This window comes from Lepus europaeus, chromosome 7 (genome assembly GCF_033115175.1).
Source record: "Lepus europaeus isolate LE1 chromosome 7, mLepTim1.pri, whole genome shotgun sequence".
In the NCBI taxonomy this organism is placed as follows: Eukaryota; Metazoa; Chordata; class Mammalia; order Lagomorpha; family Leporidae; genus Lepus; species Lepus europaeus.
The window spans coordinates 84,631,056-84,655,635 of NC_084833.1; the positions used below are offsets into that span (position 1 = coordinate 84,631,056).

General features: G+C 42.1%; 1 protein-coding gene across 2 annotated transcripts in view; it reads right to left on the bottom strand.

Annotated features, from left to right (window-relative positions):
• The window catches only part of MTMR2 (myotubularin related protein 2), a 106,559-nt gene that overhangs the window by 69,978 nt on the left and 12,001 nt on the right, over positions 1–24,580 (bottom strand). The window contains exon 2 of one of the 2 annotated variants that reach the window (XM_062196901.1): positions 20,768–20,838. The exons of the other annotated variant lie outside the window; for it this stretch is intronic. The gene's annotated coding sequence lies outside the window, so the exon portion shown is untranslated. The remainder of the gene's footprint in view (positions 1–20,767; positions 20,839–24,580) is intronic. 2 annotated transcript variants of the gene reach the window in all.

Sequence of the window (24,580 nt, forward strand, 5' to 3'; positions counted from 1 at the left end):
CAGTTAACGATCCCCAGGAACCCGATATCGACCCCGTTGTTCTCCCCTTATGGGAACTACTGCGGGCGTGCCTCCAAGAGGAGAGGTCGGTGGGAGCGGACCGCCCGACTCTTACGGCGGTTCGCGAGGCTCTCGAGGAAGTTCGTTCTCAGAGCTCGGACGGCGCCCGGGACCTCATACAATTTAAGGACACGGGATGCCAGACTTCCTCACTGGCCTCAGGCTCCGAATGTGGCTCCGCCTCCTCTGAGTCTGAGGGGGAAGGGGACGGCGATCCTAAATCCCCGCCTCCTACGTATGCGCAGCTGCGGCAAAAGTTAAAAGATGCCTGTTTACGCCCTCTAGTGCCTACGGCTCCTCCTATCGATGTCGTGCCCGCCCATCAGATTAAAGACGCAGCGCCTCCTACTGGCGGTCATGTAGGCGTGCCTCAGCCCCATCTAACACCCGTGCCGCCATGGCCATTAAACGTCCCAAATGTGCCACCTTTTTCAGGCAGACAGTTTCATCAACAAGCCTGGAAACAGTTGCGAACTGGCGCTCCCGCTGCCCCCGCTCAGGCTTACCCTGTTTTGGCTTTGGGCACGCGAGAGGCCCGGCACGAACCATTGGACATGACAGTATTAAAACAACTTAAGGCTGCGGTCCATGACTATGGACCCACAGCCCCATTCACATTGTCACTCCTTGAATCAGTCGGCCAGTCCATTTTAACACCTAGCGACTGGACCCAATTGGCTCGGGCCTGTTTAAGTCCAGGCGGCTTTCTTTTGTGGCAATCTATGAATACAGAGTGCTGTCATGACCAGGCAGATGAAAATGCTGAGGACGGCCACCCTACGTGGAATGCTGATATGCTTTTAGGGCGTGGACCTTATCAGGCTGACCAGACCCAATTCCCTAGACAAGTATACAGGCAAATTTCCAACTGTGCCCAACGTGCGTGGAGGCAGGCGTCCAATCCAAGTGACTCAGCTAGCCACCTCACCAAGATCGTTCAGGGCACGGCCGAACCCTTCGCTGATTTTGTCGCTCGCATACTTGAGGCTGCGTCGCGTATTTTCCCTTCCGAGGTTGACGTTCAGCCACTGGTCAAACAAATTATTTTTGAGCAGGCTAATAAAGAGTGCAAAAACATTCTTCGACAATATAGACATAAATCTCTGGACTCCTGGTTAAAATACTGCAGAGATACCGGTGGGCCACTTACTAATGCGGGCCTAGCTGCGATGCTGGCAAAAGTCAAAGAAAACAGTCCAAAATCTAAATCGACCCGACCCCCCATATCTTCAGGACTTTGCTTCCAATGTCATCAACCGGGTCACAGAAAACGCGATTGCCCCAATCTCAGCCATGGGTATTCCACGGCACAGCCTTCAGGCATAGAGCCTTGTCGCCGTTGCCGCAAGGGCCCTCATAGGGCAGAGGTATGCCGTTCTGCTTTCGATATCGATGGCAACCCACTTACAGGTAGCGCCCAGGGGCCAAAAAACGGCCAGAGGGGGCTCCCCAACCCAGCGAGGAGCCCCCAAAATCAAATCTACTCTCAGGTTCCACCTCCCGTGTCTGCGCTACACCCAGTGCACCCTCAGCCCGTGCCACTCACGGGTCCGCAGGCCTGGACCTCCGCGCCACCTCCCCTCTCCTCTTAACTCCGGAGATGGGGGTACAATTAGTGGAGAGCGACTGCTCCGGTCCTCTGCCCCCGGATTCGGTTGGATTAGTGTTGGGTCGGTCCTCCGCCGCCCTCCGAGGGCTAGCTGTGATCCCCGGGGTAGTTGACTCTGATTTCACTGGTAAAGTAAAGATCATGGTTCAGGCCCCTCAGGGACCTTTAGTAATCAATCCTGGAGACCGTATCGCACAAATGTTATTACTGCCCAGTCTTCACTCTTTAATCCCAGCTAAAAACCACGTTCGCGGCACTGGTAACTTTGGGTCCTCTGGCATTAATTTTACCGGCTTACATATGCTTTTAAATGAACGTCCCACTTTAGTGTTGCAGATTAATGGCAAGGACATTAAGGGACTTTTAGACACAGGAGCCGACAAATCCATTATAGCAACAAAGGACTGGCCTAGTACATGGCCTACAAATGTGGCGGAACAAACCTTGCAAGGACTTGGTTTTGCTCATTTCCCAAAAATCAGTGCAGCCTTGTTGTCATGGCAGGATAGCGAGGGTCATAGAGGACAGTTTTCTCCATTCATTTTACCTCTACCCATTTCCCTTTGGGGGAGAGACGTCCTGGCCGAAATGGATGTTGCTTTGGTCACCACTTCCCCTGCAGTACGATCTATGCTACAAAATATGGGTTACGTCCCAGGCAAGGGACTCGGTGTCCAGCTCCAGGGCCACCCTTCCCCCATTGAACCAAAACAAAGACCAAGTAAAGTTGGCCTGGGTTTTTCCTAGGGGTCACTGTTTCGCCTCCTAAACCAGTGGAGCCTTTACCCATCTCGTGGCTAACGGACGTACCCGTCTGGGTTCCACAGTGGCCCCTATCTCAGGAGAAACTGGAGGCAGTCAACACTCTGGTCTTGGAGCAGGTCAACGCTGGTCATTTGATCCCATCCACCTCTCCATGGAATACGCCTATTTTTGCCATCCGCAAAAAATTAGGTCAATGGAGACTCTTACATGATCTTAGGGCAGTCAACGCACAGATGCAGCCTATGGGCCCTGTGCAACGTGGTCTTCCTCTGCTTTCGGCACTTCCCAACCAATGGCCTGTTATTGTAATAGATCTTAAGGATTGTTTCTTTTCCATTCCATTGGACAAAAAGGATACCCCACGTTTTGCTTTTACTGTCCCCACCCAGAACCAGGAACAACCGGACAAGCGTTGGGAGTGGACAGTCTTGCCTCAGGGTATGACTAATAGCCCCACCATGTGTCAAGTCTATGTAGCCCAAGTACTAAAACCTCTTAGAGACCGATATTCCGACTGCAGGTGCCTACATTATATGGACGACCTACTGTGTGCAGCCCCCACAGCAGAGAGGCTCCTGGCCTTATACAGTACACTCCAACAAGTGCTGGAAGGGGCAGGGCTGCATATTACACCTAATAAGGTGCAATTGTTGTCTGTAGTTTCTTATCTTGGGGCTATAGTCGCCCCTACTCAAATTAGACCTCAAAAAATTCAAATAAAAATCAATGCTATCTCCACTCTAAATGACTTACAAAAACTTTTAGGGGATATCAATTGGATTAGGCACTACCTTAACATTCCTAATGCTGCATTGCAGCCCCTCTTTAATATACTTAAAGGAGACCCGGATCTTGCTTCCCCCCGAACCTTCACCTCTGAGGCCAAACAAGCACTGTCAATTGTCAACGATGCCCTTAGTAAAGCCGCCCTAAAACGTTGGGACCCTGCGGGAGACCTTACTCTTTGGGTCCTCGACACCCTTAAACAGCCCACCGCGGTCCTATGGCAGGATGGGCCTCTCCTCTGGATCCATCCCTCAATGTCATCTACTAGATCTATTAGTTACTATCCCGTGGCAGTGGCGGAGATAACTCTCCTAGCCATTCAGAGGGCTATCCAACATTTTGGACGCGAACCATCCACCATTGTTGTCCCCTATTCCATGGAACAGGTACGTGTGCTAATCGCTTGTACTGATGCTTGGGCGGTTTTAGTCTGCTCCACTTCCGCAACTATTACAAACAGAACACCCTCTGATCCTTTGCTAACCTTTGTTCAGTCTCACCCAGTTATTTTTCCAAAGTCCACATCCCAAAAGCCCTTACAGGGAGCCCCAGTAGTGTATACCGACGGTTCTAAAACAGGAGTCGGTGCATATGTTGTTTCAGGATCTGTGCCAAAAACATTCCAATTCGCTACTAACTCCCCCCAGGTAACTGAACTTCTTATAGTTAACCAAGTCTTCTCTGATTTCCCCGGACCTGTCAATATTGTGTCTGATTCACGCTATGTGGTTAATTCTGTGTCTATCCTTGAGGCCGCAGGACTAGTCAATTCTTCATCCTCCGTAGCGACAGTTTTCCTCACCCTGCAAAAATCTATTTGGAATCGGTCTGCTCCTTTCTTTATTACTCATATTAGAGCTCATTCTTCCTTACCTGGACCCATGACCACAGGCAATGCTATAGCTGATCAAGCCACACGCCCCATTTGGATACTCCAATTTTCTTCCCCAGAAGAGCAGGCTATCCAGTTTCATTCAGAGTTCCATGTAAACGCAAAAACCCTTGCCGCCAAATTCGGTCTTTCTCGTGCTGCCGCTCGCGATATTGTTCGCCATTGTGCCGCATGCCCTACTTTAACCCCTGTGCCTTCGGTGGGGGTTAATCCCCGAGGATTACTACCAGGACATATCTGGCAGATGGATGTCACCCACATATCCGAGTTTGGGACCTTAAAGTATGTTCATGTGTCAGTTGACACCTGTTCCCAAGTAATTTTTGCTTCTCTGGAGACGGGTGAGCGTACCACCCATGTCATTAATCACTGCCTTGCTGCATGGGCAGCCTGGGGCAAACCAAAAACTTTAAAAACAGATAATGGTCCTGCATACACAAGTAAATCATTCCAAGATTTCTGCACCCGTATGCAGGTACAACATAAAACTGGAATCCCTTATAACCCTCAGGGACAGGCCATAATTGAAAGGGCTCATCGAACCCTCAAGGCTTTTCTCTTAAAACAAAAGGAGGGAATTGCCACGGGCAAAACCCCTCGAATGCGCCTCTCCCTTGCACTGTTTACTATAAACTTTTTGAATTTGACAGATCATTCTATGTCCCCCGCTGAGAGACACATGTTAAAGGAGCCATCTTCACGAGGCTATGTCCGTTGGAAAGATGTCCTCACGGGAAAGTGGTACGGCCCGGATCCGGTATTATGCTGGAACCGAGGCGCGGTCTGTGTCTTCCCACAGGAATCTGGAAGAGAACCTCTCTGGATACCGGAAAGATTGGTCAGAAAAACAGCCCCGCCGCCGCAAGATACACCTCTATCACCTACGGACGACATCTCCCCCGAGATAACCGAGATTACCACGCTCTCACAGGACGACAAATTGCAACAAAACAACGAGACGTGAGATGCACCCCTTCCGCTTCTTCATACTGGCAGCGGCTTTGCTCCCTGGCTCTTATGCGGGCTTTAACTCCAACCCCACTGCTTTACTGCAGAACGTAGGCAACCCTTGCGACTGCAAGGGGGGGACCAGCAACACCGTACTGCAGCGTACTCACATCGCCACAGCTGATTGTGGGGACAAAACTGCATATCTGCCCCTCCAGGGGATCCCCGGCCTACCACGCGGCTACATATGTGTGCCCAAACCCCGCGTTTCTGATCCCCATAGCAAAAACCACTCCTGTCCTTGCTCGACCTTTCAAGAATCCATGCACAGCTCTTGCGATTCCTCATACTTCCAATGCACTTCTGGCGGTCAGTCGTACTATGCCACCCAGTTACAAAGTACTCGCAGGTCCTCTAGTCCTGACCATTTGCCACAGGTAGTCCATTCATCCCCCTACCTCTCAGCCCCCTGTGTTGGTACGCCTGGACAGTGGGCGTGCTGGCGCACTACGGCACCCGTGCATATCTCTGATGGCGGAGGCCCACAGGACCAGCTCCGCCACCAACAGCTAACAAAGCGATTAAAACCCTCGTCCCCCCATCCCTACTCACGCCTCACATATGGACAATGCCTCCATCAGGCACACACCTTCCTCGAGTTGTCTTGTTCCCCCTCTCATTCATTGGGCTGTATCACCCATCCCTGACGGGGAGCGAAAACTGGGTATGCGAGACCAAAGGTACTGCAGCAGGAGTCCACCCGGGGGTTCCGGGGGTCCTGGGAGAGCATATGCATATGCATGCAGGTTCAATTCCCAGCCTGCCCCAGCAAAAGGGAATCAAAACTGATCCCTAACGGAGACATCAGGGGTTGTGGCCAGGCCCTTGAAGTTCCGTAACTAACGGATCACAAGCACGCTGGGTATGCACCTCTACTCTCTGCCTAGTAAATATTCTCCCGGCCCTCATGAGCCAGGGCCGTCGGGGATGTGATTTGTGCAAAAACAAAAGGAGGGAGATGTAGGGAACCAGACCGGAGGAACCGTGCCCCTAAGATGGCGCCGACTCCCTGCTTCCGGGTTCTTCCTCATCTCAGGGAGTTCCCGCTCTTGCTCGCTCCTTCCCGCCTTAGATTTCCCGCTCTAGCTCGCTCCTTCCCGCCTTGCCACGAGATTGTCCTATCCCCGCGCTTCTAGCCTATCACCTGATTTGTGACGTGTATTGTGCATATAAACCCTTGCTACGCGGGTGTAAGGGAAGTTCCTGCCCAGAAGAGATCGAAGCTGGATCTCCTGCTTGCCGAGCAATAAAGGAACCCCGTGCAAAGTGTTCGGTCTCTGTCTCTTGCTGGACGAGGACGGCGCCGAGCAAAACGCATTTACAAATAAAGTGCAGCCCAAAGAAATAAATGGAGGCCGCCATTGTAACATAGCAGGTTAAGCCATCGCCTATGACACCAGCATTCCACACGGGCACTGGTTCATTTCGCAGTTGCTCCACTTCCAATCCAGCTCCTTGGTGCCTGGGAAACCAGCAGAACATGGCCCAAGTCCTTGGGCCCCTACATCCACATAGGAGACCCTGATAGAGTTCCAGGCTCTTGACTTCAGCCTGACCCAGCCTGGCTATTGCAGCCGTATGGAGGGTGAACCAGAGGATGGAAGCTCCCTCACTTGTTCACTTTCTTTCTCTCTCTCTCCCTTTCCCTCTTTCTGTAACTTTGCCTCCTTGAAACGTGAGACTTCCAGAACACCAAACTCTTGAGTTTCTTCCCCTACTTCTCTAGCCAGTCTCTCAGCTCTCCGGTAATGGTTCCTTCTCACTTCCTTAATCTCATAGCACTGGAATACCCCAGAATTCTCAGCCATTAATCCTGTTATATTCACTTATGTATACCTCCCCTCCTTAGTAATCTCATCTAGTCTCACGGGTTCCACATGTCTAAATTGAAGAGCCCAAATTTATAGCTCTATTCCAGACTTAACTCTTGAAATCCATATTCCAATAACTGACCTATTTAATCATCTCCAAGTAGACACTTAATGCACCCAATACCAAACTCCTGCTTTTCCCCCTCAATACTAGCTACAACAATCTTCCATTTCTTAGTAGATGTTAACTCAATCCCTCTGCTTTCTTGGGCCAAGAACTCTGGAATTATTTTTCACTCTCCTCTCAGCTATACTCTACATTCAATCAGTTGGGAAATTCTGTTGGCTGCACCTTCAAAACACATCCAGCACCCAGTCATTTCTATTCATCTTTTCTGTTAGCAGGTCGTCTCCATCTTGCATGATCCCAATTTCCTAAAAACCACTCTCCTTACTTCTGTACTCCAGTTCATTAATAGAGCCATCAGAATTTTTGAAAACAAAATCTGAAACATCGTCCCTCCTCTAAAATCTTCCAGCACCTTCCATTTCACACTAAATAAAAGTTCTTAAAATGGCCCCTGAGGCCTTTCCCAATCTGCCTAGTAGTACTCACATCTCCCTGTCCTCATTTTCTACTATTCTTTTTGCTCCCTTGCATTACAAATGAACCAGGCAAGCTCCCACCTCATATTTTTGTTATCTCAACTGACAATTCTCTACTCCCAAATATTCCCATTTTCCCTTTTACCTCCATCAATACTTTTGCTCAAATACTGCCTTCTTGGTGAGATACTCCCTGGCTATGTTATTTAAAATACAAGCTACTACAAATTTACCCACTGGGTCTCTATCCCCTTCCCTGCTTTATTTTTTCCAAACTGCCCATTACCATCTGACTTTCTTTTTTAACACTTATTTCCTGTCTCTCACAGTCCCTCCAAACCCAAACTCTTTAATAAAATGTAAGCTCTTTGAGGGTTTGAAGTGTTGTCTGTTTTGTTCACTACAGCATCCCCAGTGTCTAGATCATGCATTACCAACATGAGGATTATTGTACCCAAAGGGGCAAGAAAGTGATTCTTTAAAAGGTAGAGGTGATAATAAATCTCACTCTATGTGTAAAGCATAGCTACACATTTAGTACATAAAATGATGTATAGTGAAACTGTGATTTTCATGGATTCAGATGACAATGGGGCAGATCTCTAAAAATGTTACTTAGGACAGCAATAATTTCAAAAAAAAAAAAAAAAGCTTGAGAAGCATTGGTCCACATCATGACTAATGCTTGACATTAGCAGAAACTCAAATGTTGAATTTGATTGAGATTTACTGAATGAGTTAGTATTTACTGAGTGCTTACAAATACTAGAAACTGTTCACATAAAGATGGAATAAAATAATGCACAGAATTTAGCACATTATCTGATGATGAGAAGCAACAAAACAATGCAAGCAATTATTCTTTTATCTAATAAAGCCTAGAATTGATACCTCCTACTCCCATCAGGGAGCTCAAGTTGAACACAGGATTTGAGGACTAGAATGAAGGAGACCCTAACAATTTGATCCTTAAGAAGCAAAGAGTTATCTATAACCAGAAGGTCTCTTCCAGAGAAAAGTTTAAAAAAAATTTATAGGGGCTGGTGCTGTGGCATAGTGGGCTAAGCCTCTGCTTGCGGTGCTGGCATCCCAAATGGGTGTTGGTATGAATCCCAGCTGCTCCTCTTCTGATCCAGCTCTCTGCTTATGGCCTAGGAAAGCAGCGGAAGAAGGCCCAAGTGCTTGGGCCCCTCCACCTACATGGGAGACCTGGAAGAAGCTCCTGAGCCCTGGCTTTGGATCAGTCTAGCTCCAGCCATTGTGGCCATTTGGGGGATGACCCAGCAGATGGAAGACCTTTTTCTCTGTCTCTCTCTATAACTCTACCTCTCAAATAAATAAAAACTTTAAAAATATTTATATATAAAAATGAAATTTATATTTTATATTAAAATAATCTGAGGAAAGAAATTTCATCTTCACCATTTAGCAACCAGTTCCAATTATTAATTCATTGTTAGAAACATAGAACTTTTCTGCTTTACGCCAAATGCTGCAAACTATTTTATTTCATGATAATGAAAGGATGTATATAATTACATGTTTAATAGTAGGCTATTAAATGTAACCGTAATAAAAAGCATCTTACAGTATGCAGCATATGATACTTTAGCAAATGCCAACACATAAACAACTTTCTGTCTCAACCAGGATGTCTAAGGTTAAGCTACATGAAAAGAAAGAAAAATGAGGCCTCATAAATCATGGATAGTCATTTAGCTTCTCAGAATTTCAATTTCATATTGCAAAGTAGGGATAACAATACCAGCACTTGGAAGAGGGACGAAGGGTAAAGGAAAGAGGGGAGGAAGGGAATATCATTATGTTCACAGAATTGTATCTATGAACTATGTTGAATCTGTTAAGAACTAAAACTAAACAATTTTTTTTAAAAACCTACTCTATTTTTCACTGAACAGTTAAAAAGATCAAGCAAAAGTGACATAAAAGTGCTGTCTAAACTGTAATATACATTTTTCTGTATATCACTGCTAACCAAACAAAAAAGTATTACTTGGCAGGCCATGGAGTAAGAATCCTGCAACTAACCATGGTGCTAAAATGTAGAAAATGAAGTTACTGTTAAAATGCTTAAAACTGGGGCAGGCATTGTGGCATAGCAGGTAAAGCCACCGCCTGCAACACCAGCATCCCACATGGGTGCCAGTTCCTATCCCAGCTGTTCCATTTCCAATCCAGCTCCTTGCTAATGCACCTAGGAGAGCAGTGGAAGATGGTTAAAGTACTTGGGCCCCTGCATCCACATGGGAGACCTGGAAGAAGCTCTGGGCTCCTGGTTTCAGCATAGCCCAGCACCAGCCATTGGGGCTACTTAAGGAGTGAGCCATGGGATAGAAACCATGGGATAGAAGATCTGCCTCTGCCTCTGCCCCTGCCCCTGCCCCTGCCCCTGCCCCTCTCCTCTCCCCCATGTGTGTATGTGTATGTATATGTGTATGTTTATGTGTGTCTGCCTCTGTCTCTCCCTCTCTCTTGTGTACCTTTGACTTTCAAATAAATAAATCTTTTTAAAAATTTATTTTAAAAAATGCTTACAACTTGGGGCTGGAATCATGATGCAGCAGGTTAAACCACTGCCTACGACACCATGTTGGAGTCTTGAATGCTCCTCTTCTGATCCAGCTCCAGGCTAATAATCTTGGGAAAGCAGTGGAAGATATAGCAAATACTTGGGTACCTGCAACCTATGTGGGACTCAAATGGAGTTCTAGGCTCCTGGCTGTGGCTTGGCCCAGTCCTAGCTTTTTGGTCCTTTGGGGAATAAAACAGCAGATACAAGATTTCTCTTTTGTCTCTCCCTCTCTCTGTTGGTCTTTTTTTTTTAAATTTATTGTTTATTTATTAAATATAAATTTCCAAAGTACAGTTTATGGATTACAATGGCTTTCCCCCCCATAATTTCCCTCCCACTCACACCCCTCCCATCTCCCGCTCCCTCTCCCATTCCATTCACATCAAGATTCATTTTCAATTATCTTTATATACAGAAGATCTATTTAGTATATATTAAGTAAAGATTTCATCAGTTTGCACCCACACAGAAACACAAAGTGTAAAAATACTGTTTCAGTACTAGTTATAGCATTACTTCACATTGGACAACCCATTAAGGACAGATCCCACATGTGAAGTAAGTACACAGTGACTCCTGTTGCTGACTTAACAATTTGACACTCTTGTTTATGGCATCAGTAATCTCCCTAGGCTCTAGTCATGAGATGCCAAGGCTATGGAAGGCTTTTGAGTGTGCCGACTTCGATCTTATTTCAACAGGGTCATAGTCAAAGTGGAAGTTCTCTCCTCCCTTCAGAGAAAAGTACCTCCTTCCTAAATAAATTTTTTAAGATGACAGCAATTAAAAAATAGTATGCTATAATGACTTACACTAAAATAAAGGGATAATTGATTTATAGTGAAAAATTTTAATTGATAATTGATTTACAGTGGAAAACTTTAAAGGAACATTTGAGAGGATCAAATCTACCATTAGAAAAAAATAAGAATGGTGGAAAACTTACAAAAAGTAAAAAAAAAAAAAGCATCATATTATGTCATTATTCTAAAAAGCCTAATTAGAATTTGAGCAAACAAAAAAATAAACCAACTAAGACACATGATTCATGATCCAAATACTTAAATGCTAACTTCTGGCTCTGTAATATAACTAAATTTCTATACATGTACATCTATGAGAACAAAACTTGGGTTTATAATGAGAGAGGGATAATATAGTACATAACTAGTCATTCTTTGTTTTCTAATAGCCCTGCCACTATCTCAGCCAGAGTGACACAGTTTCTTTCCACCACAAGATCCAAACAGAAATCCCATCATCTGACTCTTAGTCATTCCCACACATTCACTGGTCTGCTGTTAATATAACAGAATGTCCCTTTCCCTTGGTAAACTATTCCTCAGAGCAAAGCTCCATCCTTCGGCCTCAAAAGCTCTACTATTTGAAAGTGTAGCATTTACATGAACCAAGTTATATAAACTAATTATTGGTATGGGGAGAGGAACTACTCTGTGTGCTTTTCAAAAATTTAAAGAGTTAAAACATTTTCCATTTTTCTTTTTTTTTAAGATTTTTTTTGCATTACACATATTGCTGGTTATTAATCAGGGTAAAAAAATAACCTTGCAGATTAAGAAAAACATCTAAACAAATGAATATTAGTATCTATGATGGCAATACTCTTTGACTCAGTACTACTGGACTTACAAGCATCCCTGTTAATACTGCAAAAACAGACAAATCTATCTCTAGATAGCAGAAGTTCACTTACCACCTCCAAACAGTCCCACACCTCAATCCACCCTTTCAACTTCCTTGGAAGAACAGACTAAAGACTTCCACCAGCAGCTAAAGGCCTCAGCCATCTTCCCTCTGCTCTCCCCTACTCATCCCTTCCATTTAGGAAGCAGGAAATTCCTAAATTTCCTTTCTATTTCTTATCCTTCCTACCCATCCACAAACATTTACATAATCAATGTACTATATACACTGGGGTGAGGAGCTGAAAACAGATTCATTATCTTAAGAGACTTACAGTTCACCAAGGTGCTGGATATGTAAGTATCTTTTTTTTTTTTTTTTTTTTTTTTGACAGAGTGGACAGTGAGAGAGAGAGACAGACAGAGAGAAAGGTCTTCCTTTACCATTGGTTCACCCTCCAATGGCCACTGTGGCCGGCGCACCGTGCTGATCCAAAGCTGGGAGCCAGGTGCTTCTCCTGGTCTCCCATGCGGGTACAGGGCCCAAGCACTTGGGCCATCCTCCACTGCCCTCCCGGGCCACAGCAGAGAGCTGGCCTGGAAGAGGGGCAACCGGGACAGAATCCGGTGCCCTGACCGGGACTAGAACCCGGGGTGCCGGCGCTGCAAGGTGGAAGATTAGCTTATTGAGCTGCGGCGCCGGCCGGGATATGTAAGTATCTTCTAACAGTACAGTTGGAGCCAGCACTGTGGCATAGAGGGTAAAGCTGCAGTCTGCAGTGCCAGCATCTCATATGGGCACTAATTTGAGTCCTGGCTACTCCATTTCCAATCCAGATCTCTGTTATGGCCTGGGAAAGCAGTACAAGATGGCCCAAGTCCTTGGGCCCCTGCACCTGCAGGGGAGACCCAGAAGAAGCTCCTGGCTCCTGGCTTTGGATCAGCTCAGCTCCAACCATTGCAGCCAACAGGGGAGTAAACCAGCAGATAGAAGACCCCTTTCTTTCTCTCTCTATCCCTCTTTCTCTCCCTCTCTCTCTCTCTCTAAAAGACCCCTTTCTCTCTCTCTCTCTCTCTGCCTCTGCTTCTCTGTGTAACTCTGACTTTCAAATAAATAAATCTTTAAAAAACAGTACACTGTAGGAATGAAGAGATTTAAATAATACAATGAGAACACAGACATACAAGTATTTACAGTAAAAACATGAGCTTTAGAATCAGTTACTTAATCTAAGTTCTTCAACTATAAAATAATGATACATTATAAAATTATAATCAGAATTTAAAAAAAAAACATGATCTAGAGAAAGTACTAAGTGCTAAATACTGAACTGGCACAAAGGATTCAGCAAGTACCATTGCAGAATTACAAGAGCAGTTTCACTGGAAGGGAAAAATAGGATAAAATTAGAAGGAAAGATCTTCTTTAAGGAAGGAATTTACTAATTAAAATGAAGCAAAGTATTTTTCAGTTAATCTGTACTAAAAAGTCATCACACACTAGGAAATTTGAAAACACAAGCTTTTAAACTTCAAAGCTTCACTTAACTGATTAATCACTAAGGCAAAGCACAAATATTCGGAGGAAATTTTTTAAATACACAACAGACACACACACCCTACATAACTTTCGATATATTCAAGCAGAAGACTGAACCAAAGCTGTAATCACAAAGCCAAGTCCACCACCAGTAATTTTCAATATAGCCATTAGCAAAGTATTGAGTAAAACCTCTGTGGCTCTACTGGTTTGCTAGGATGGTAATGGAATTATCACCACTTCACTGTCAGTCACAGCAACATTTGAAAGCATTCCACATTACTGAATAGAAAATAAAACCCAAGCACTAATATATGCCATAAAAATATATTCCTTTTCTCCTAAACTAGTATTTCAAAATTCAACAAAAACATTCCTTGTAAAAGTAAAAATATTTCTGAAAACTAAACACATCAGCACTATACATTAATTCAGAACACCCTAGAAACTTGGAAAGAAGTCCCCAGTCACCTGTCTTTTCATATATCCTAGCAGACAAATACCTCAGAGAATGCAGAGGAGGTAGCCTTTCTTTTGTTTCCAGTCACTATTGACCATAGCCATTACAAAAAGATCTAAACCACTTGCCTTAAACCACGTGACTCTTACTGGCAATTCAAGCTTCCAGAATTCCATGAAAATATTATTTTTAAAAAGCATTTTCTCGTAAGTAATGTCCTGAGCATGCACACAGCATGTTTGCCTGACAATGGTGAAGAATGTCTTCTATATTCTGATTGTTTTCTAGGAATGCAAATTTTGTTCTCAATATTTACACAATGGGCTATAGTGTCAACAGGCACTGTTCATGTTCTATTAGTCATCCTGCTGAAATTTTTATTTAAAAAGAAAATAAAAGGCCTGCAGTGTGTATAAAACATTGGAGACATAAAAGACTTATTGTGAGAATATTTGCAGGATCCTCCAAATAGAAAAACCACCTCCTCCTTCAAAAAAATAAAAAATCAACACATAGTTTTCACTTACTTTTTAAAATGCTGTTCCTGAACTCAGGATTTTTTAATTTAACCCATCTATATATAGAATAAAAGAGAGGGCAGGAATGGCCTTATCTAATGACATCTGACTGAAAAATGAGAGAACACATTTTGTATTCTTCAGAGAAACAAAGGGGATTTCAGTGCTTGGACATACTTCAAATGTGTGCAGGTTGGTATTTAGTTCAGAAAACCCCAACCTTCCAGGGTACATGTGGCCCAGGATACAGCTAAATATGTACTGTTTTATTTCCAGGTCTATCAATTATATTTCCCACACTAAAAATCAAAGCACATTATTTGATAATGCCAGCAGCAAGTCTGCACAACCAGTTTGTATAAAAAACATTTTATTCATCTTTTTTATTTTCCAGAGTGTTATTTATTCAAATATTTTATCCAGAAATTTAAATAAATAAAATGGGTATAAGCAAAGGTATTCTAGTCAAAATGAGTAAGTTCATGGAAGTTGGCCATGAAGACTGAGGAGCAGTAGAGACCTTGAGTCCTAACACCAATTCAACAGCCAAAGCAGCCCAAGACTCTTTAAAAATCTTGAATTCAAGAAAAAGCGTTTAGCCTAGTAGTTAAGATGTCACTGAAGGCACCTGCATCCCACTGTGGAGTACTTGTGTATCATTCCCACCCCCAGTTCCTGACTAGCTTCCTACTACTGCAAACCCCAGGGGACAGTGATGAAAGCTCAAGGAACTGGGCTCCTGCCAACCACATGGGAGACCTGAGAACAGGAGCTCTTTCTCTCAGTGTCTCTCTCTCCTCTTCAAATGAATATATATTTTTAAATTTCTGATTCAAATACAGATGAAAGCTTGAATTAAAACTTACTTACAAGTAGCTTAGAGGGAGAGGGAGAGTTCTGTACATATCATTAGCCAAGAGAAACATCTATTATACTGAAAACTGGTCAGAGTATCAGAGTGCAAAGCAAAATACTCTGTAACAAACACTTCCACACCAAATAGAAATGTAAGGGTAGAAATACAAAAAGACAGGAGTTGATTGGATAAACACTTGCTCAACACTTTTCCCCAGATGAGTCTAGAAAACACACGATCATTTACCCCTTCATAAATGATCTCTCCTGTAATTTTTGCACCCAACCACACAAATCTGTATTCATTGCTAAAATTAGTCATACATCCATTCTTCAGGCTATTCAGATAGATATTTTTTGTTTTTCCAAGACAAGCAAAGCTGTTAATTACTATCAACCTTTCAAGGTAATAAAACTTCTCTAAACAACTTTAAAATATTATAAATGTAGTTAACACATTTTTACTTTCAGTTATTAACTTTAAAAATATTAAGCAGAAAAAGAAGAACATTCAGTGTCTCTTCCTCCTCTACCCCAAAAGAGTTAAACTAAAAATTTAAGTTTGGCATTAGTCAGTGATTCTGACCAAGGACTTCCCTCTATAATTCTGAATATTGTTTCCTATTAGTTGGTTGCTAGAAACGATGGTCAAAAAAAAAAAAAAAAAAAAGACTTGTTATTTACTTACTTTTATAAATTTTCTATATCTGTATGAAAAGGATAAGAAAAATGTTCATCTTTTAAAATGTTTTAAAGCAATATTTTACATTATCACTGCTTCTATTATTTTATTATTATTGATCTTATTCACAGATATTTTACAAGTATCAAAGTTCTCACAATGTCTTCCACACATACTACCAACTCTGGGACTAGATTTCCAGTACTGAATTCTGGTTCTGCTACTTTGTGTGACCTGGAAGAAGTTACTTAGCCTCTCTGAGCCTCAATTTTCTCATCTATAAAGTGAGGTTAATGATAATTCTTATACCTCACAGAATACTATGAAGATTAAATACATGTAAAATACTTATCAGAACATGCCACATCCCATATAGATGTTGATTATTAATTTTATTTCATTATCATTACCACTAATCATCTTATTGGGGTCTCACAATGATCTTCTAAAGGTAGACAGCAGATCATCATTTTGCTCTTTGTCCAGATGAGAATCAAAGCTCAGTGAAATCAAGTGATTCAATGAGCACCACAGTTAAAAAGCAGATTTGGAGCAGGTTTTTGGCACAGTGGTTAAGACACCTTTTGGGATGCCCACATCCCATACCAGAGTGCTTATGTTCAAGTACCAGCTCTCCTTCCAGCTCCAGCCTCCTTCCAATGTGCACTGACAGGCACCAGGTGATGGTTCAAATAGCTGGATGTCTGTCACCCAAGTGGGAGACCCACACAGACTTCCCAGCTCCTGGCTTAGGCCTGGCCCAGCCCCAGCTGTTGCAGGCATTTAAGGAGTGAACCAGTGGGTGAGAGATTTCTCTCTCTCTCCCTTTCTAATAAACAAAAAATTATGAAAAGTAGAATCAGAATCAAAAAATCCAGAACAGAAATCCAAGACTTTTCACATATCTTGTACTATATCACATTAGACAGTACATTTTTCAAGTTGACATAGTTGAATTTTACTTCTAAAGACCCTAATCACTACTCTTTTAAATGTTTAAACAATCAATTAGTTTTAGCCAGAACATGTTCACAGTCAAGCTGAGAATGACTCTTTTATCTAAGATACTTGATTTCTTTTAGATGAAGAGCAGGAGAACTGACTCAAGACTTCTAAAGAGAAGTTTGCGATAAATAAAATCAGGTTGGCTGGACAAGGTGAACTCATGATCAAACGTCTCCAGTATTTATAATTTCTTTTAAACAGCAAAATGTATACCCTATGAAACTTCACCACTTCCATGTTACACATGATTTATGTTGAAAATAGAAACAATGTGGCATTCAGAGTAAAAATTTAAATTCCAGTTCTATCTCTTACAAACAAAGACAACAGATAATCAAGTCACTTCTTGTACCTCAATTGCTTGTCAAATTAGAACCTAGTTCACTACACTGTTAGGAGAAATAACTGAGATTATGTAGTCTTTTTATTTTTGAAAGATTATGTAGTCGAAACAGCTTTGTAACTGTAAAAACTACACCAAAATGTGCTGTTGATTATACTGAGAAACAACATTTAATATTAATTCAGTCACCATATTCTTCCACAGAAAATTACCGACATAAGTCCTAGAATGTAGAGGTATTATCCTGAGATTTTGCAAAATTATTTAAAGTGACAATCTGGATTAATCACAATGAAAGAGAAATTTATGTAATCTGCACAATACCTATTCTAATAGCATGTGCTTAAAGAACACACAATGAAATCTGACAACAAAAAACAAGACAGCAAAGCAGCAAGCAAATGCATTTTTCTTTCTGACTTTAAACAATAGTAAACATTTTCAATTAAATTCCAAGGAAACTGAACAGACTCGCATTATAGGAGTAATCATACTACCTTTGTATGACACTCTACAGTTTTCAAATATTTCATACATATCATCATAGAAATACAATGAATGTCATTTGTTTGTTCACAAGAATACTTTAACATGCACAAAACTTCCATTTCTGGGCAAGTCCCTTAACTTTAGTATCTAAGATTTTAAAAAAGAAGAAGAAGAAGGAGTTAGAGGCAAGCATTTGGCATACTTTATAGCTTTTAAGATGCTGGTTGCGAAGCCCACATCCCATATCAGAGTCCCTGGGTTCAGTATCTTATTCCAGCTTCCTGCTAAGGCAGACCCTGGAGGAAGCATGTGATCGCTCAAGTGGCTGGGTCCCTACCACTCACATGAGAACCAGGACTGAATTCCCAGCTTGCTGCTGCAGCCTACCCCAAAACAGTTGTTAAGGGCATCTGAGGAGTGCACAGATAAGAGTGTGTTCTCTCTCTCTCTTCCTCTCTCTCCAGTACTATTTTTCAAGAGAGTTAGACTACATAATGTACAAAGTTCATTTTTAGATTTCATGGTTAGAAAAGGAAAAAAATATAATAGAAAATTTATAATTGCCAAGTATAATAATCTTAGTAGAAATGAATATACTGTTTTAAAATGCCATTTAAAATCATATAATTAAACATCTCCCAAAATACTGGGAATATTTGGGTAATGGTATATTATAGTAGTTCAAGCATTACAGAATATTTCTCCCCAAATAGGATACATTTACTAAGGTTATAATTCAATAACTATTGAAATACTATTCATAATATAATATAAAACATAAAGAACACTAAAATTAATCCAAACCCTTATTGCTCAAAAACTAAAAAAAGTTAGTGCCTCAGATATATTGAGAATTTCAACTATAACAATACAATATTAAAAAACAAAATAATTATAATTATTTAAGGTATACAAAGCATCAGATTCTGTACAAACAAAACCATTCTTAATAGTGTTTCACATAATCCAAAGGAAAAAAAAATTTAAACAATAAACTATTCACAGTACAGTTCACCAAGCTCCTACTACTTAAAAAAGCAAGCACGAAACTTGTGCCTACTATTTCACACAAAAATGAAATCTTATCCTACTTTTCAGAAGCAGAAAACTTAAAAGTCCTGGTAGAAATAATGGCATAAATACAAAAAAGAAATCTTCCTTCCCCAACTCTTCCTCTAAAGTAAATAATAAATCTTTTTAAAAAAAAAGAAAGAAAAGAAAGTGGAGAGGGGTAGAGGGGCCAGCATAGTAGCAGTAGGTTAAGAGCCACCTGCAGCAATGCATCCCATATTGAGCACCAACTATTGTTCTGGCTGCTCAGCTTCCAAACCAAATCCCTGCTAATGTCCTGGGAAGGCAGCAGAAGATGGCTCAAGCACTTAGGTCCCTGCCACCCACGTGGGAGTCCAGGATGGAGTTCCGGATTCCTAGCTTCAGCCTGGCCCAATTCTGGCTGTTGCAGACATTAGGGAGTGAGTGAATGGATGGAGGATTTTTCTCTCTCTCTCTCCCTCCCCCCCCCCCACCCCCTCTCTCTTACCCTATTTCTGCCTTTCAAATAAATGGTAAATCCTGAGGGGAAAAATAAAACATGTTTTTCCTCCACCAAGACTACCACCCAATGAGAATTGGTCACAAATTTGACTAAAGATCAAGAAACAGTACATATTTTTTCATGTATACAACCTATAGACGCTTTTAGTTTCTTTTTTCAATTACAGTGGTAGATTGCTTTATGATCTTAGATATGGTATAAAAGGAGGGTCCCATAAACAGCAAACACAGTGAAACTGTCTGGCCTAACAAAAATCCCAATGTGACCTGTTAATAATCTAGCATTCAGGTAACTATCTGTGAGCCTCATCAGCTGTTAATTTTGGAGCAAAAAAAATCAACCTTTCTCATCTTTCCAACATTTATTGTGCCTTTGAGTAAATTATTAAATTTCCTTAGATCTAATCCTCAATCTGCAGACTTATGGAGAGGAACTGGAATCCAATAAACAACTGGATCAGTAGTTTTCAAATTTTTTTTTAAGATCTATTTTATTTATTTGAAAGGTAAAGTTACAAGAGGAGAAAGAGAGAAGAGAAGAGAGAGGTATAGAGAGATCTTCCACTTGTTCATGGCACGATGGCCAGGGTTAGGCCAGTCTGAAGCCAGGAGCTTCTCCTGAGTCTCATGAAAGTGCAGGGGTCCAAGGACTTGGCCATATTATGCTGTTTTTCCAGGAACATTAGCAAGGAACTAGATTGAAGTGGAACAGCCAGGGCTTGAACTGGCGCCCATATGAGATGCTGGTGCTGCATGAAGTGGCTCTACCCGCTATGCTACAATGCTGGTCCCAATTCTCAAACTTTTAAGTGCCGATTCCTGAGCCCACTCCCAATGATTCAGAATGACTGGGCTGGAATCCAGGAAGTTAAATATTCTCAAAGGACTGAAATATGCAAATAGTCCTCAGCCACACTTGATGAACACTAATTAAATGATTTCCAATGCTCCTAACAGTATGAAAAGATGATACAGCTTGTCACAGCATCAAGCTCTTAGGAATTCAGCATCTAGCATATTGTGCAGGACATCATAAATGCTAAACACATATTTAAAGGGAAGGGAAGATGGGAGACAGGGAGGGAGGGAAGGAGCAGGTAAAGAAGGGGAGAAGGCTTGCTAGCTAACTGGTTATAATTTTTGCTAAGAAACATACAAGACAATAGCACAATTAAACTTGGATAAAAGACACAACATACATCAGCAACCATAAAACAAACTCTGGAGCCTCTGCACAAATTCAATTTTAAATGTATCAACTCTTGCTATCCTCTTTTCAAGTCAAACTGCAAAGTACTAAGGAGGAAAAGAAAGAAAACAGTACACAGAGCCAAAAATATTCTACTGGAAAATTACTGGATGACTAAACTGAGTGACTGTTTTACTCAGGTAGAAGAAAAGACAGAATTTTAAGGACTGAGGGACTGAGGTTTGAAGTTACTGGTTACTCATATGCGGAAACTTCATTTGGGATAATAATGGAGTCCAGAAACATTACTGACAGTATTAACTTTTGTCCATTTTTATTTGCATTTTCCATTCACTTACATTATAATTTTTGAGGTGTTTTATCTTCACTTCTGATGATCTTCAAATGTCAATGGCTCTTAACACATTAACTGTAAATAAACACAAAGGAACTTAGGGGAATTCAGATACTTAAGGAGCCCTAGAGTAAAGTATTCTAACTTACTGTGTAAAGTTTAGGAGGGAAACAGAGACAGGGATAAGGCTTTGGCATTGTGTTCACTTGCTTCATCTTATATTTGGTCTTCAAAATGTAAAACTATTCTTTTGATAAAATGCTGTCCTCTTACTCATCAAGCAAAAACAAACCAACAAACCAAAGAACAGCTTTCCTTTCCTTTGGAAGAAGAAACATTCAAAGCTAGAGAAATACTGTCTCCACACATGGACTCCCTTAGTTGACTAATGTGTTGTGCACATTTATCCTTTTCCTGCAAGGCAAAGGATCAAGGAAATCATGTCCTTGTCACGACTTCCCAATCAGCCTGCAGCAGGACTGCACTCTAACCACAAAGCTTTGGCCTAGACCCAGGGACCAAAATGTTCAGGAATGATCAATTCTTAAAGCTACTGAGATCCTAAAGCCAAACAGACCTGGATTCAAATGTCAAGCTGCTCTATTATTCAGTTCTCTTATCTGCAACATTATACTATCTACTTTATGTGGTTCTAAAGATCCAAAGAGAAAATACATCAAACGCGTTTACCACAATGAGCACACAATCAGTGTTAAAAGCTATTATTTATAGTTGTGCTTTACAGCAGACTCATAGAATAGCGGATGTCCTAAACAGCACTCTGGCCTCAGAATCAGCCCTTAAAGCATTCAGATGTGGCTGAAAAGCCCATGAGAGTATTTCAGGCATGGAAAGCCAAGACACTCTGGCAAAAAAAAAAAAAAAAAAAAAAACACCTAAATGAAAGATCTACATGAGTGAGAGCCCAATGGAAAGAACAGGTCATCAAAGAAACATGTACCTTTCTCTGAAGGGAGGAGAGAACTTCCATTTTGACTATGACCTTGTCCAAATATGATCAGAGTCGGCGAACTCAAAAGGCTTCCATAGGGCTGGCGCCGTGGCTCACTAGGCTAATCCTCCGCCTTGCGGCACCGGCACCCAGGGTTCTAGTCCCAGTCAGGGCACCGATCCTGTCCCGGTTGCCCCTCTTCCAGGCCAGCTCTCTGCTGTGGCCAGGGAGTGCAGTGGAGGATGGCCCAAATCCTTGGGCCCTGCACCCCATGGGAGACCAGGAGAAGCACCTGGCTCCTGCCATCGGATCAGTGCGATGCACGGCTGCAGCGTGCCTACCGCGGCGGCCACTGGAGGGTGAACCAACGGCAAAAGGAAGACCTTTCTCTCTGTCTCTCTCTCTCACTGTCCACTCTGCCTGTAAAAAAAAAAAAAAAAAGAAAAAAGAAAAAAAGAAAAGAAAAAGAAAAGGCTTCCATAGCCTTGGCAACTCATGACAAGAGCCTAGGGTGATTACTGACGCCATAAACAAGAGTATCAATTTGTTAAGTCAACAACAGGAGTCACTGTGCTCTTACTCCTCATGTAGGATCACTGTCCTTAATGTGCTGTACATTGTGATTTAATGCTATACCTAGTACTCAAACAGTATTTTTCACTTTGTGTTTCTGTGTGGGGGCAAACTGTTGAAATCTTTGCTTAATATACACTAAACTGATCTTCTGTATATAAAGAGAACTGAAAAATGAATCGATGTGAATGGAAGGGGAGAAGGAGCAGGGGGTGCGAGGGAAGCTATGGGGGAGGGAAGCCATTGTAATTCATAAGCTGTACTTTGGAAATTATATTCATTAAATAAAAGTTAAAAAAACAAAACAAAAAAATATAGTTGTGCTTTATTAATACTATTAGCTTATTACCACAACTGCCTACCACTTGGAAAACAAAGTGTATCTTAAGTGATGCTATTTCTACATACTGCCTTTGATAATAAAGAAAGTTCCCTAATATTGGTAACAAAGGGTATCTATCTCATACAAAATTTTGTTTTTGACCTTTGCTAGGCATATGAGCTCAAGAAAATTAAGATGTATAATCACTGGCCCATCATTAACCAATTATTTTCCCTTTGCCACAGCACAACCTCCTGACAAAACCCCACTTGAACAACTGTTCACTTGCTTCCATCAAGAAAAACAACAAAGGGAGAGAGCAGCAAGATGGCAGAATAGGAAGGGAGCACACTGATAGTCCGGGAAGAGACAGTTTAATAAAAGTGGAGATACTGCAGGTTCGAGGAAGAGTTGGGGAAGAAACATCAGAGGAAACTCTTCCGAAACTAGTGATTCATGGTGGACCTGTGTGGAGGGTGTGGGAGCCCATGGCTTGGGACACCAGCGGCAGAATCAAACCACTAGTGCTGGAACGCAAGGAGAGCCGAACCTCAATAGCTGAGACACCAGCGGCAAAGTGGAAGGAGGAGCCTAGAGGGAACGAGGCTTGAAGTCCCGCTGGGGGAAAGTTCACCAGGCTAACTAGAAGAAAGAGGGGAAAAAAAGTGACTGGTACGGACATGGGTCTCTCTCTCTCTGCTCACCTGGCAAAGGCGAGCAAGACAAAGAGCAGGCACGATTTTGGACATACATAAAAGTGGCGTGACCTCAGGCCTGCACCCGCCCTCAGCCAAGCAGAAAAACCTGACTCTGGGGTAGGGAGGGGTGAAATAACAGGAGATTAGGACCTAGTGAATGTGTGGAGCTAATGAATTGAGACTGTGAAAAAAAGACGGTGGGTGAGAGAACTCATGGAGTTCACCTGAGTACTCTCCAGAGACGCTACAATTCAGTAACCTTGGCAACCCCGTGAGAGACTGCAGGAGAATTTGAGCCCACACTGAGGGCAGCACAGATTCCCTGTGTGGTCCTTGGGAAAGAGCAGAGCAGAAGCTGACTACCTTCAATTCCGCTCAGCTGTGTGGAATTACTTCCCTTCTGAATCAAAAAAAAATGAAAAAGAAAAAGAAAGAGAGACTTAACACACCTAACTTGGGGGTGTCACCTTTGGCACACCCTTAACCATGAGGAACCAAACAGAGCTCTCTGGCCACACCCATCTCAAGCCTCTAAGGCTCCTCCAAAAGCAGACAGTCCACTTAATACAGTCATAGTATAACAAGAAAAAAACACCACAGTGAGGGAAGAAGAATCCAAAGAATATCTCCACAATGCCAAGCAACAAACACAGAAACCAGGGAAAAAAGAACAAGGAAGACATTATGATGCCCCCAAATGAACAAGACACCCCAAGCCAAGATTATGAAGATGATGAATGGAAGAAATGCAAGACATGGATTTCAAAAAATTTATGATAAGAACATTTAGAAGTTTTCAAAAACAAATGCTTTAGCTACAGAAATCCTTACTGGACAGGGTAGAAAATCTCCTTCGAGAAAATGAAATCTTAAGGAGGAATCAAAATGAAACGCAGAAACTAGTAGAACAGGAAAGTGTGATAGTGAAGAGAAATCACAATGAAATGAAGAACTCAACAGATCAAATGAAAAACACATTAGAGAGCCTTAAAAACAGACTCAATGAAGCAGAAGAGAGAATATCGGACTTAGAAGACAGAGCAGAGGAAAGTATACAGTCAAACCAAAGAAAACAAGCGGAAATTAGAAATCTAAAAAATATTGTTGGGAATCTACAGGATACTATTAAAAAAACCAACATTTGGGTCCTAGGAGTTCCTGAAGGCATGGAGAGGGAGAAAGGATTAGAAGGCCTTTTTAGTGAGATACTAGCAGAGAACCTAAACAGACCCATAACTGACACAGAAATTGAAACAGTAATAAAGGCCCTCC